The following is a 13,954-nucleotide window of genomic DNA, read 5'->3' as shown; positions in this document are numbered from 1 at the left end:
TTGGTTTTCGGGGTCCTGTACGCGACTAGGCTCCCAAAAAGTCTCACACACGTGGTATCCCCATACTCAGTAGAAGCAACAGAATGTATTTTGGGGTGTAATTTCACATATTCCCATGGCATGTTTGAGCAATATATCATTTAGTGACAACTTTGTGCAAAAAAAAAAAAATTTGTCTTTTTCCTGCAACTTGTGTGAATATTCCATGGACTAGACATGCCTCTCAGCAAATAGCTTGGGGTGTCTACTTTCCAAAATGGGGTCATTTGGGGGGGGAGTTTGAACTGTCCTGGCATTTTATGCACAACATTTAGAAGCTTATGTCACACATCACCCACTCTTCTAACCACTTGAAGACAAAGCCCTTTCTGACACTTTTTGTTTACATGAAAAACTTATTTTTTTTGCAAGAAAATTACTTTGAACCCCCAAACATTATATATTTTTTAAAGCAAATGCCCTACAGATTAAAATGGTGGGTGTTTCATTTTTTTTTCACACAGTATTTGCGCAGCGATTTTTCAAACGCATTTTTTGGGGAAAAAACACACTTTTTTAAATTTTAATGCACTAAAACAAAAAAAAACTAAAATATTGCCCAAATGTTTGATGAAATAAAAAAGATGATCTTAGGCCGAGTACATGGATACCAAACATGACATGCTTTAAAATTGCGCACAAACGTGCAGTGGCGACAAACTAAATACATTTTTAAAAGCCTTTAAAAGCCTTTACAGGTTACCACTTTAGATTTACAGAGGAGGTCTACTGCTAAAATCACTGCCCTTGATCTGACCTTCACGGTGATACCTCACATGCATGGGGCAATTGCTGTTTACATTTGACGCCAGACCGACGCTTGTGTTCGCCTTTGCACAAGAGCAGGGGGGGACAGGGATGCTTTTTTTTTATTTATTTATTATTTTTTTGCTTTTTTATCTTATTTTTAAACTGTTCCTTTCATTTTTTTTTAAATCATTTTTATTGTTATCTCAGGGAATGTAAATATCCCCTATGATAGCAATAGGTAGTGACAGGTACTCTTTTTTGAAAAAAATTGGGGTCTATTAGACCCTAGATCTCTCCTCTGCCCTCAAAGCATCTGACCACACCAAGATCGGTGTGATAAAATGCTTTCCCAATTTCCCAATGGCGCTGTTTACATCCGGCAAAATCTAAGTCATGAAATGCTTGTAGCTTCCGGTTTCTTAGGCCATAGAGATGTTTGGAGCCACTCTGGTCTTTGATCAGCTCTATGGTCAGCTGGCTGAATCACTGGCTGCATTCTCGGGTTCCCTGTTGGGACAGGAGAGCCAGAGAAAAACATGGAAGACAGTGGGGGGGCATTCCCTCCCACTGCTTGTAAAAGCAGTCTAGAGGCTAATTAGCCGCGAGGATTGCTTTTACATGAAAGCCAACCGCTGGCTGAAAAGAATGATACCAAGATGATACCTAAACCTGCAGGCATCATTCTGGTATAATCACTCAAAGTCCAGCAACATACCAGTACGTTGCTGGTCCTTGGGCATATATTGCAATCTTTTTTTTTTCATGCAGCCTGTGGGCAGAATGAAAAAAAGAGATTGATCGGTGGGTATGCCCACCATTAGAATACCTCCCTTCATCCACCCACTTCTAATGAAGGGCATACATGCACCATTTATATATGCCGAAGCATGGGGCATCCTCCCGCAAAAGGTAGGAGCAAATCGCTCCTCCGCCCCTGCTGCCCCCATGCTTCGGCATACATCACCTCCGTTGGAGTCACGGCTTTATATATCGTGGGAGCAAACGCTGTTGCTGTCAAGATAAATAAATCTGCGCTGCAGCTGAATGGTGTACCTGAAGACAAAAAAATGGTTAACAATAAAACACAGTAAACGGTAAAGTATAAAAAATTGCATACCTGAAAAGCAAACATGATAAAACATAATAGCAATAAAACATTGCATAGAGAGAGAACAATAAAACAACAACTATTTTTTTTTAATATATATATTATGTGTATATGTGTTTTTTTTTTTTTTTTTTTTTTTTTTTTTTACACTTTTTTTTGTAACTGTAACTTTTGTAACTGTAACCAGGTTCGGGTCTCTCAAAATGTGATGGCATCTTGGGAGACCCTGTGAAAGTGTGCCTAGTCTGTGCAATGACAGCATTATATGCTAATACTCAACTAGTGTAGGGGTAGCATTCAAAACATTCACCAATGCAAAGACCAGGATTGTCAGGACAGGAGGGACAATAATAGCAGGTGTCATGCCTATATCCGCGCTTGCTGCAGACACTACATATTTTTTGGGGGGGTTCGTTGGGTAGGGGTACTCGGGGGGACATAAAGAAAATGCCTCTCATGCAGCCGACTGCAGTTGGTTGGGGATGTGAATGGGGGAAGTACGGGTGCTGCAGAAGTGGTGGGTTCCCAATTAGGATTGGTGAATGCAGCAGGAAGGGCATTATAGGCATGACGGGCCTGTGTTTGTCTTCTTCTTGGTGGCAGCGGGACACTACTTGTGCTTGCCACCTCACCAGCTTGAACTGCACTTATGGGACTCGCCACGTCACCAAGTGTTACTGCAGTGCTGGTTTGACTACGACTGGGGTGTACTAGGCCACTGGTGCTTGCCAGTTCACCAAAATGCTACAAAAAAAACTGTTAGCGATCGCAGGGATCAGGCCTGACTCTGCGAATGCTGCAGTTATGCGTTTAGTGTTTTGTAAGTGACAGTGATCAATCGATACTGCACTAGGGTGGGCTGGGCTGGGCGGAGGGGCAAAACGCAGGTGCTAGCAGGTATCTGGGCTGATCCCGCTAACACTAACCAGCATCACCTGTAACAGTTATACAGTGATCACTGGTGAAAGGGTTAACTAAGGGGCAATCAGGGGGTTAAAACCTTTATTAGGTAGTATATGGGGATCCCTGACGCTATAAAACCCTGACACTCACATCGATGTCTTCTCTCCTCGGTGCCGGAACGGAAAATACCGAGCCGAGGAGAGATGACATCACTTCTTCCACTTCTGTTTACTATACAGAAGCCGAGGAAGCATTTCATTCGCCAGGAGCATTCGCGAGGGGGGGGCCACGAATGAGTGGCCTCCCCCTCACCTTTGATCGCCCCTGACGAGAATCCGACAGCCGCAGGCACAGAGGGGGGCCGATCGGACCCCCCGCCCGTGGGCAGGCAAGGACGTACAGGTAAGTCATTATGCCTGCCCGTGCCATTCTGCCAACGTACATCGTCGTGCGGCGGTCGGCAACTGGTTATAGGGGTTTAGTAAGATCTATTATTATGAATAGAAAATGATAGTACCATATTATTGATAAAAGTTGAAATTGTATATGTAGAATGAAAAAATAAATTTTTGTAAAAATGTTTTGTTAAATAAAGATTATAAAAAAAATATAGATATAATTTAAAAAAAAAAAACATTTAAAAAGTGTATAATTTCGAATTACTATTTTCGTGTCCTATTATGTATGTTTAGTGTTTTAATTCAATATAATCTCACTCTACTATTTAATTTTTATACTTCTCCACCTTTCATTTCAGTCTACTCTTCTTTATGTGATTCCATTACATGTTGCCCATCCCGTGCCTATCTTCCTTTAATGACATCAATCATCTCTCCACTGTGCCTCCCAGAGGAGAAAAAAAGAAAAGAAAAAAAAGAAAAAAAACCCAACCTCCTCCCAATTTCCCCCCCACCAGATGCATCCCGTAGACCAGGGATATGCAATTAGCGGACCTCCAGCTGTTGCAAAACTACAAGTCCCATCATGCTCTGCCTCTGGGTGTCATGCCTGTGGCTGTCAGAGTCTTGCTATGCCTCATGGGGCTTGTAGTTCTGCAACAGCTGGAGGTCCGCTAATGTCGCATCAGTCAGTCGGTAATGTAGGCCTGAGCTCCTCAGGGTGTCGAATTCAGTGGATTGGAGGCCCGGTATGAAATTTGGGTGTCCCAGGATTGGGTATAGAGGAGAATTGCTCGAGGTAAGGGAGGATTGAATGGTTACCTGACTACTGTGGCGTAATGTGGTACCCAATAGGGGGTGTGATTTCAGTCCCGAGGGGAGGGAGCCATAGCACCAGAGCGCGCTCTTTAATGGTATGTCCGTTTGAGCTTGCTCTATCTGCACCTAAAGTTTAGTTGTCATGTTGCGTTTCCAGTCCAGTATGCGACCTAGATGGGTGGCCTGAAAGTATTGTCTGACATCTGGTAGCGCCAAACTTGGGTCCTATGTATGCAGGGTTTTTTGTTGACCCATATAAATCGGGTGAATAGGGCGTGTACTTGTTTAAAGAATGAGTGCGGTATGTGGACAGGAAGAGCTTGGAACAGATATAGAAATTTAGATAAGATACACATTTTTCTGAGGTTACACCTGCCGAACCAGGAATGCAGTCCTCTGCTCCAGTTCTTTAGTAGGGAGCAGGCCTTAGTCAGAATGTCAAAATGGGAGGGAAGTTCAATTCATATGCCTGGGTTCTGTCTTATTTTGCACAAAAATGGCTCTAAGGAGAGTGCAAAGAGAAGGGTCTTGTCTCGTTACATTTGTGATGGGGAAAGGGCACGAGAGTAGCCCGTTCGCCTTCACTTGTGCTGTGGGATTGGAGTAGATCTTGTTTATCCATCTAAGCATCCTGTCTTCTAAACCGTGTGGCGGAGTACTGCAAACATGAAGTTCCAGTTCACTCTGTCAAACGCTTTTTCAGCATCGGTGCTTAAGAATACACAAGGGGGGCGTGGCTACGGCATGCTCGAGTGAGGACGCACTCTCCCTGAGCTCCGTGAGACCTGCGCCTTTACCAGCCTAAACGGCGGCTTTCCAGGGGGGACGGATACCTGGAAAAGATGCCTCCAAAACGCAAGACTTCCCCACTGGCCCAGCAGACTCCCTGGAACCGCTCGGAATCCCTGGATAACTTCTTTGGGGCCCGTGGAGATAAGGCAAGTACAGCCAAGATGGCGCCCGGAACACACGCGGCCAGAGCGGCTTCCCCCATCAGCTCACCACACATGCCTGTGCTGACCCTGCCTCCCCCTCCTCTCCCTCCGGTTCTGACAGCAAAGAGGGGCGCATGAATGGGGGTGACCCTTGGGAGGACACAGATATCAGGTCCCATATCCTATCTCTCCCCACCAAAGCTGATTTGGAGCAGTTTGCTCACAGAGTGGAGAAGGCCCTGAGACAGGACATTGAAGATTTACAAGCTGATACAGCACACTTAGGGGGCAGAGTGGAAACCCTGGAAGCACAATGGGATGAGACTACTCCTACCTTGCAGGCTCTAACAGACCATCGCAAAATGCAGGATCGCAGGATTGAGGCCCTGCTAGATCAAATGGACGATTTCGAAAATAGAAGACGTAGGGTTAACATTCGTATTAGAGGCCTTCCTGAAGCCACAGGCCCGAGAGACATTATACCCACCCTGCAAGGGGTATTTAAGCAAATACTAGGCCGTCAGGCTCCTGAGTACATTGAAATTGACCAAGCCCACAGAGCCTTGCGGCCTCCTTCGGAGGACCCAGACAAGCCGAGAGACATTATTTGCAAGTTGCATAAATACTCGCTTAAAGTGGATGTAAACCCGAAAAAAAAATATTTTTTTTATATCACACTGTAGAGTATAAGATTTGCTATCATTTGAGTCCAGTCTTGCCACACAGAGTTAATCCATCTCTGAGCAATCCTCTTTTATTGTTCAGTGAGAAAAATCTTGACAAACTGAGAAAAACTTTGTCAAATACTCCCCCTTGCTGTGAGTGACAGGTGATTTACATCTCGTGCATTAGCCTAAGAGACATGCAGTATTTTTAAATTCCCTCTCCCACTCCTTTCTTCAGCAGCTCTGCAAGGATTGGCTGTTCCACACCTCAGCATGATTTGGCATGCTGAAGTCATGTGGTTACTTTCCTGTCTTTTCACTGGATGTTAGAGATCATAGCAGAAGTTCAGCAGAAGTTCAGTGTTAGAAATACACAGAGAAAATGCGTATTGACAAGGGGAGTGTAGAGGTGGGCGGGGAGTCTACTGACATTGCTACTCCATCCACGAGCTCCAGACAACAGACCCACCCACAGAATATGCAGTTTTTCTGGTCTAATAACAGAGAGAGGGGAGACATTTGACAGGTAAAGATACATGCAGGAGGCATGTATATACTTGTATATATTGTATACATGGCAGTAGTTCAGAAAGGATGACATTGGGTTTACATCCACTTTAAGGAACGTATCCTGAATCAAGTCAGGGGACTCAAACATGTGGATTTTGATGGCGCCAAACTAACTTTCTTTCCGGACCTTTCTAGACGCATGCTGATGCAGCGTTGTGCGCTCAAACCACTGCTGGTGGCCCTGCAAGACGCTCAACTGCCCTATAGATGGGGCTTCCCGTTCAGCATTTCTGAGACTAAAGATGGCAAACAATCTACCCTGCGGAACAAGGCAGATTTGCCCCATTTTCTACAGTCCCTTGGACTGCCTCAGAGGCCGACGTGGATCCAGGAGAGGTCCCCCTAGACATACGCCACCCCCTCAATCTCCACATGAGGAGACCTGAATGACTGCCTTTTTTCTCACAGGCTCTTGCAATGCTAATGGTCATTCACTGATTCCCCCCTGGCAGCTGCTGTATTATTATTATTTTTCTGCTCCTGTTTTGGAGTAGATTAAGCACTTAACATTGGCCGTGGGTCCACTAGCGGACTCGCTCCTGGTGCCTTCCACTTTCCCCCAATAGGACACCTCATTGGAGTTATGCTCCCTTTTTGGGAACCGCCTCTGTTCGCTGGCCTCCGCCGTCTCCCCATTATGGGGGGGCGGAGTCCCCCGACCAGTGGAGAAGTTACACTATGTTGAGCCCATTGGGCCTTTTGTTCTCTTGCTCTTCTTTTATGTTTTTGTTTTTTGTGTTTTTTAAGTTTTACAGTTTTTGCATCTGCTACAAATGTGGTTTGTCTTTTAGGCTCCTATCCCTGCTCAATGTGTTCCCTCTGCTCCTTGTGATGTGCTTGGATGTGCTGTGGGTCCCCTCTCCTCCATGCCACAATCCGGTGGCTCCAAAACATGATCTACCACCATGGCAGACTTGAAGGTCGTATTCTATAACATACGTGGTCTGGGATCCCCGTCAAAACGCAGTAAGTTGTGGCTTGAGTTGAAACGGCTGGGGGCACATGTTGTTTTCTTGCAGGAAACGCACTTTCACACTGACTCGGTCCCTCGCCTCCCTACTCATCTGTACACATCATGGTATCTCAGCAATTCCCCTCGCCCTAAGTCAGGAGGTGTGGCCATAGCGGTCCACAAGCACTGTCCACGGACCAAATGGTTGACCCTGGGGGTCGCTTTGTGTTTGTTAAAGGTACCATTTATGGCCATAGATTCACTTTTGCAGCTGTGTACGCCCCAAATAGTATACAACTTACCCTCCTAGACTCAGTCTTAGAATCCCTATCTACCTTCCGTGATGGCCAGCTCATCTTGGTGGGGATTTTAACGTTTGCCCTGATCCACTCGTAGATAATTCCTCGGGAGGCTCAAACCACTCCTTTGCCTTCCTGAAGCATTTCAGGAAATCATTACAGACGCACCATTTGGTCGACTGCTGGAGATTAATGCATCCTACTGATAGGGACTACAGTTATTTCTCAGCCACTTATAATGTATACACTCGTATAGACCTTTTGATGATGGATCAATATTCCCTGGATTTATTAGCCAGCACCTCCATTGGCTCTATCACCATTTCAGATCACACGCCAGTCTCCCTTTCCTTGCGACCCTTGTCTGTGGGAGCACGAACGTGGAGCTGGCATTTAAACGATAGCATCTTAGATGATGCAGTGGCTGTGAAACAAGTGTTGGATACCATCTCCCTGTATTTTATGGAGAATAGGGCGGGTGAAGTGAGCATATGGGAAGGCCATAAAGCAGTGGTTCGAGACTGAAAAAGGCCAGGGAAGGTGAACTGCAGACCCTCTTAGCTAAAATACAAAAGGCAGAGTTAAAATACAAAAGGCAGAAGTTATCCATAAAAAACATGTAACTCCTGCAATGGCTTCAGAACTACATTCACTTAGACAGGAACTAGCCACACTTCTAGATTCCAAAATTAAGGCTCATCTGTGTCACTTAGCAAGTTCTATGAGTTTGGTAATAAATGTGGGCGATTGCTGGCAAGAGCTCTTAAGCGCCAACAGGACTCAGGCCATGTGCATAAACTTATTTCCACTAGGGGTTATTCAGTGGTCCACTCTTCCAAAATATGTTTAAGGAATATTATGCTCAGCTATACCACCTCTCCGATACTCTACCAGGCTCTTCAGAATCCCAGCGGGTTGATCGTATTCTCCAATACCTTACAGAGGCCCAATTTCCACAGCTGGAAACCTCGGTCGGTGAGCAGCTGGATGCGCCCATTTCCGTGTCGGAGATCCAGGCTGTGATAAAGGACCTCCCTGATGGGAAAAGTCCCGGCCCGGATGGTTATACTAATACATATTATAAGAAATACTCTGAGGTGCTCTCCAGCCCCATGTGTACCTACTTCACAGCTTTGGCCTCTGGGATGGTAATGCCCTCTGAGGCGCTCATGGCGCATATCACAATACTCCTTAAATAGGGGAAAGATCATACTTTACCAGGAAACTACAGGCCTATATCGCTTTTAAATACCGACATTAAGATTTTGGCCAAAATATTGGCCAATAGACTTATGTCGATCCTCCCGACAGTGATTCACTCTGATCAGACGGGGTTTATAATGGGCAGGGAGGCTAGAGATAATTCTAATAGGGCACTCCAGCTGATACATTGGGTTGAATCAAAGATGCCGGCGTACCCCTGTCTCTTGCTTTCCACTGATGCTGAGAAAGCATTTGACAGGGTGGACTGGACATACATGCGAACGGTCCTCACCAGGTTAGGATTGGGCCCTAATATGCTGACCTGGATATCCTCCCTTTATAGCTCTCCGGGAACCAGAGTGAAGGTGAATGGACTACTGTCTGATACCTTCCCAATCAGTATCGGGACACGTCAGGGATGCCCACTGTCTCCTCTCATCTTTGCCCTAACCTTGAGCCACTGCTTAATAGAATTCGCCTTAATAATGACATTAGGGGCTTTAAGGTGGGTCCGACAGAACACAAGCTGTCTGCTTATGCAGACGACGTTCTGTTTTACGTTGCCGACCCCCTGATATCATTGCCTAATATCATGGCAGAGCTGAGGGAATTCAACTTACTGTCCAATTTTAAAATAAATTACAATAAGTCAGAGATTCTGTCACTGAATGTCCCCTTGGGGCTACGTACACAGCTGCAATCTGCCTTTTCATTTGCTTGGTGCACGACATCCCTGAAATACTTAGGGGTATATCTACCAATGAGATGCTCCCTACTATACGAGTGTAACTATGCTCCTTTACTCTCCGCTGTTAGACTGGATCTGAAAAGATGGGATAAGGCTACATTTTCATGGATGGGCCGAGTCGGTGTTCTTAAGATGAATGTTCTACCTCGCATACTGTTTTTCCTGCAGATGGTTCCCGTCTCACCACCCAGAACTTTCTTCTCAACCCTCAATAGCGTGTTTATACGATATATTTGGAGTGGGAAATGCCCCCAGCTAGCTCTTTGCACGTTACAGCGTCCCAAGAGGCTGGGAGGCCCCAGTAATCCGTAGATATTATGAAGCAATAGCCCTACAGCGCATTCTGGATTGGTACCATGGTATCCCTTCCAAACTCTGGGTGCCCCTAGACAAATTCCTGGCGGGACGTAACCTCTCTCATGCCCCCTGGGTACCCCGGGTACATAGGGGTCTCTCAATGCTGGTCTCTCCACTCATGCTCTAGCGATATGGGATGCCCTAAATAAAGAAGGGAAGCTCGCTCGGCCTACTTCACCTTTGGCACCCTTAAGTGGCTTCCCATGGTTCATTCCGAGGGAACACCCTTCCTTTTTTCGAACCTGGGGGGCTGATGGAGAGTCCAGATGCGGTAGATTTGTTCAAGACCAAGGCCTAATGCCACTGGCTAAATTGAGACAACAGTATGGCCCCCTCTTAATGGATGAGTGGCGCTATAGACAACTCCAGCACTTTATTACTAGCCTACCCCAGGGAGCCCGATCACCTACGTTGCCTGACCATTTGAAAACTTATGTATGTCCACATCGACTGTCCCCCATGCCATATCAATACAGTATGACCTACTACAAGCCTTGTGCATAGAGGGGAAACCGAGGTTCATTAGGGAATGGGAGAGGGATCTTCAGTGTGTTCTTACTGAGCCTCAGCTGGACCATATGTACAGACTTACACATTCGAGCACAGTGGATATGAAAATGCAGAATAGTTATAAGGTTATGACCAGATGGTATAGAGCTCCAAGCTCTCTAAGATATACCCCTCCCTATCAGAAGCATGTTGGAGGAAATGTGGCCTTAAGGGCTCATTCCTTCACATCTGGTGGGAATGCCCAGACCCTTTTGGCTAGATATTCATGCTCAGATCAAGATTATTCTAGACTTAGAGCTCCCGAATTCCCCACTGGAATCTCTATTGCACTTCCCTACCACTCCTCTTAGCCAATACCGCAAATCTATTTTGCCCCATCTGCTGAACGCAGCCAGGAGATTGATACCAATCCACTGGAAAACACCCCGAGTGCCTACTCATGCGGAATGGGTGACTTTGGTTAATAATATTAAGGCCACAGAGGAATGGATGGCATGGTATAAAGATAAATATGAGAAGTTTTATAGCATGTGCGCTGTTTGGCTAAACTATACAGGTTTAAGCGGGGGGGACTCCTCCGGTGTCCTCGCCGATAGTAGCCCCCTCTGTCTGATGGGTCCGCGTCGGGGGGGGACACGGAACATATGGGGTCTGGTAGGCAGAGGAGACCGAGTTTTGGAGTACTGCCACAGCTTTTGACAATTTAATATATCAGCAGATGTTCTTTTTTTTTCTTTTTTTCTTTTTCTAATTTCTACTGGTATTTTATGTCCTTTATGCTATTTTTTGTTCTCTCTTTCTTTTTGTATGCATGGACTTGATCTCTAGAAGCATGGTCCACTTTTTGTCTCTGAAAGAGGGTTCACCTCCCTCTGTGGAACTATACCAGATGGGAATGCTAGGGGCGACCTATTACTGTTTGAGTTCATATCGTGATTGTAATGTGTTGTTCACATATCCCCTGGGATGACCCCTAATCTGTGTACTTACCTGAGTAATTTCTCTGATAACTAATACTACCAGATGAGAAGACCCTGCTCTCATATATTATTTTTCTGATTTATGTGTTCTGTTACAATTGTCGTGAATAATCAGTGAGAATAAGTTGTGCCTTTTTAAGGACAGGTTTCCCGCACAATAATTATCATTGAGTAATTTTTAACGAAGATATTTTTAAGATTCAAAATCGATCTATATGACACAGTCTGTGCATGTGAAACTTATTCATGGAGACGTGTGATCATACGAAATAGAAATTTATTGGTAAACAAACACAAATAATCACATGAAATTAGGATACCGATTGCGTTACATGAACGTCTTGAAAATCAATAAAAACACTTGCAAAAATGGGCGTACCGTTCCTTTGACCTAATACCACCATGATAACTTCTCGGTAGAATCAATAACCTTGTGAACTTGACAATTAAACAGAACGTCTGTATTTCACATGTACAACCATTACTATACTGCAGGTAAGTAAGTGGTTAAAAATGTGAAATAAATTAGACGTTTGTATTGTCAATAAATGTGGCAACTATGCAAAAAGAAAAATATGATGAAAAATTTGAATCTTTAGAGAAAAATCTACAAGGCGGTTATTGATTCGGGAGAATGATTATCAATTAAATAATATTCAATACATCAATATTTGAGAGAACATATCAATATTTGAGAGAACATACAAGATAAAATCAACATGACATAATTACCCATTCCACGATGGCTACTGTTCCTATTGGCTGGTTACCAGAGTTAAGATGGCTGCCGTAGTTTCAAAATGGATACTCTTAAAGAGGATTTACTTCTTGTGACCTCCGAGTTCTAAGTATTAGGTGTTGAGGAATCTTCATGAATGTAAAGATATGTATTCATGCATGGTGCATGAGTATCAGTCTGGGAGTCTGTGTGTCTCCCAGTGTCCCCCCTCAGGGTGGATCCCTGAGCTCTCCCCCAAGCTCCTTTTTCCTCCCCTCTTCTGCCATCTTACTTGCCTCTAAATACCATTTCAGATAATAAGACCATAAAAATTATAATGGCTCTGCCCAAAAGGGCGTGGCTCACTTTCCATTGTGTTAGGAGACTTAATTATTAACATTCTCTGGAAATTTAGTGAGTTCAAATAATACCACCTTCAACCACCTGGTGTCTCACATGTGTTTTGAGTCTATCCTTTTAAGTTAATACGTTCCATTTTCATAATGTGTATAATGGTGAGAAGAGTATATACCTTTCAATATTCTGGTAATCGGTCTAATATAAAATACACTCAGTATAAGTTTGATTAGTCACCATTATATAACTTGGTTATATATATATGTATCTCTATAAATGTATATCTGTAAATACTGGTCTATCTATGAAATACACACGTTGTTATATATATTAATCAATACTACATAAAAATGATTATCTATATGGATACCTGTATAACTTTTGGTATCTCCACTGAATATTCATTTATCTAAGCACAGTCTTATATAGTTATAATCATAATTATATGTTTTTCCTAATACTAATCAGTTTCTTGAAACACTTCTACTTATAAAATCACACTTTCATATATATTTTCTTCATACCAAAGTTGTTGGATCCGCAGATGCCAAAATTATAATATGTCTCTGTGACCTACAATGTCATAGATAGTTTGAAATGACTTATAATAACCTTATAGATACTTTTAAAATATTTTTGACTGGCACAACATTCAACTCTTTCTAACGTGTTGAGATGGACCTTGAACATTCCCACTGGGTGTTTAGAAATGACTTGTTTGTCTAAACCATCCTAAAAGTTCATACAATGAGTTTTGTTAGCCAAGGTGTTAGCTATTTAAACAGTCCCTCACTTGAACACAATAGGTTTAGGCCAGGTGAGGTTATCTCTATGCGAGAATTGTCTGTAATAACCTTGTATCCTGTGGTAGCTTTCGTTTATTCACAATACCATGTAAATATCTCCTTATTTTGTGATGAGAGCAGTTTTTTGTTCCAACAGTTTTCCTTACAATACATTGTAAAAGTCTTCAATATTTGAAGTAGTAGTAAAACTTGGAAAAACATGAGAGCGTCTAATTTGTCCTAAAGGCCTCCAAAAGGGCAACAGTTCAATTATAGTAACATCACAGTTCATCTACTTTTTGAGGCCTAAGCATCTCTCATGTTTCTGCCAGTAAATATAAAATATATTTCTTCATAAATTCACAACACAATGCAACACAACACAAAACAAAACAAACTGTTTGTTTGGAAAATTTCTTTTTCAAAATAAAGATTACATAAAAAAAAAAAGAATACACAAGGGGAGCCTTTAGTGTTCACAATGTAGAGGAGGTAAAATTTTATAGTATTATCCCGAGCCTCCCTGGTGGGTATAAAACCCACCGGGTCTAGATGTATTAAGGACTGTTGTGCCATGCAAGTTGCTAGAATTTTGGAAACCAGTTTTAAGTTAATGTTCAGCAGGGATATGGGTCTGTAACTCCCACATGAAGTTTGGTCTTTACCCTCTTTGGGGATTAGCGATATGTGGGCTTTTAGCGTGTCTCTGGGGAAAATTGCCTCCGTTCCAACTGCATTAAAAAATGCTACCATACGTGGGCCTATGATGGGGAGGAAAGTTTTGTAATATTGGATGGTGTACCCATCTGGACCCAGGGCTTTCCCTGGTTTCATGGCGCCAATGGCGTTTTGGAGTTC

Source organism: Aquarana catesbeiana, linkage group LG07, assembly GCF_042186555.1.
Source record: "Aquarana catesbeiana isolate 2022-GZ linkage group LG07, ASM4218655v1, whole genome shotgun sequence".
Lineage (NCBI taxonomy): Eukaryota > Metazoa > Chordata > Amphibia > Anura > Ranidae > Aquarana > Aquarana catesbeiana.
Note: the sequence above shows the minus strand (reverse complement) of the source record.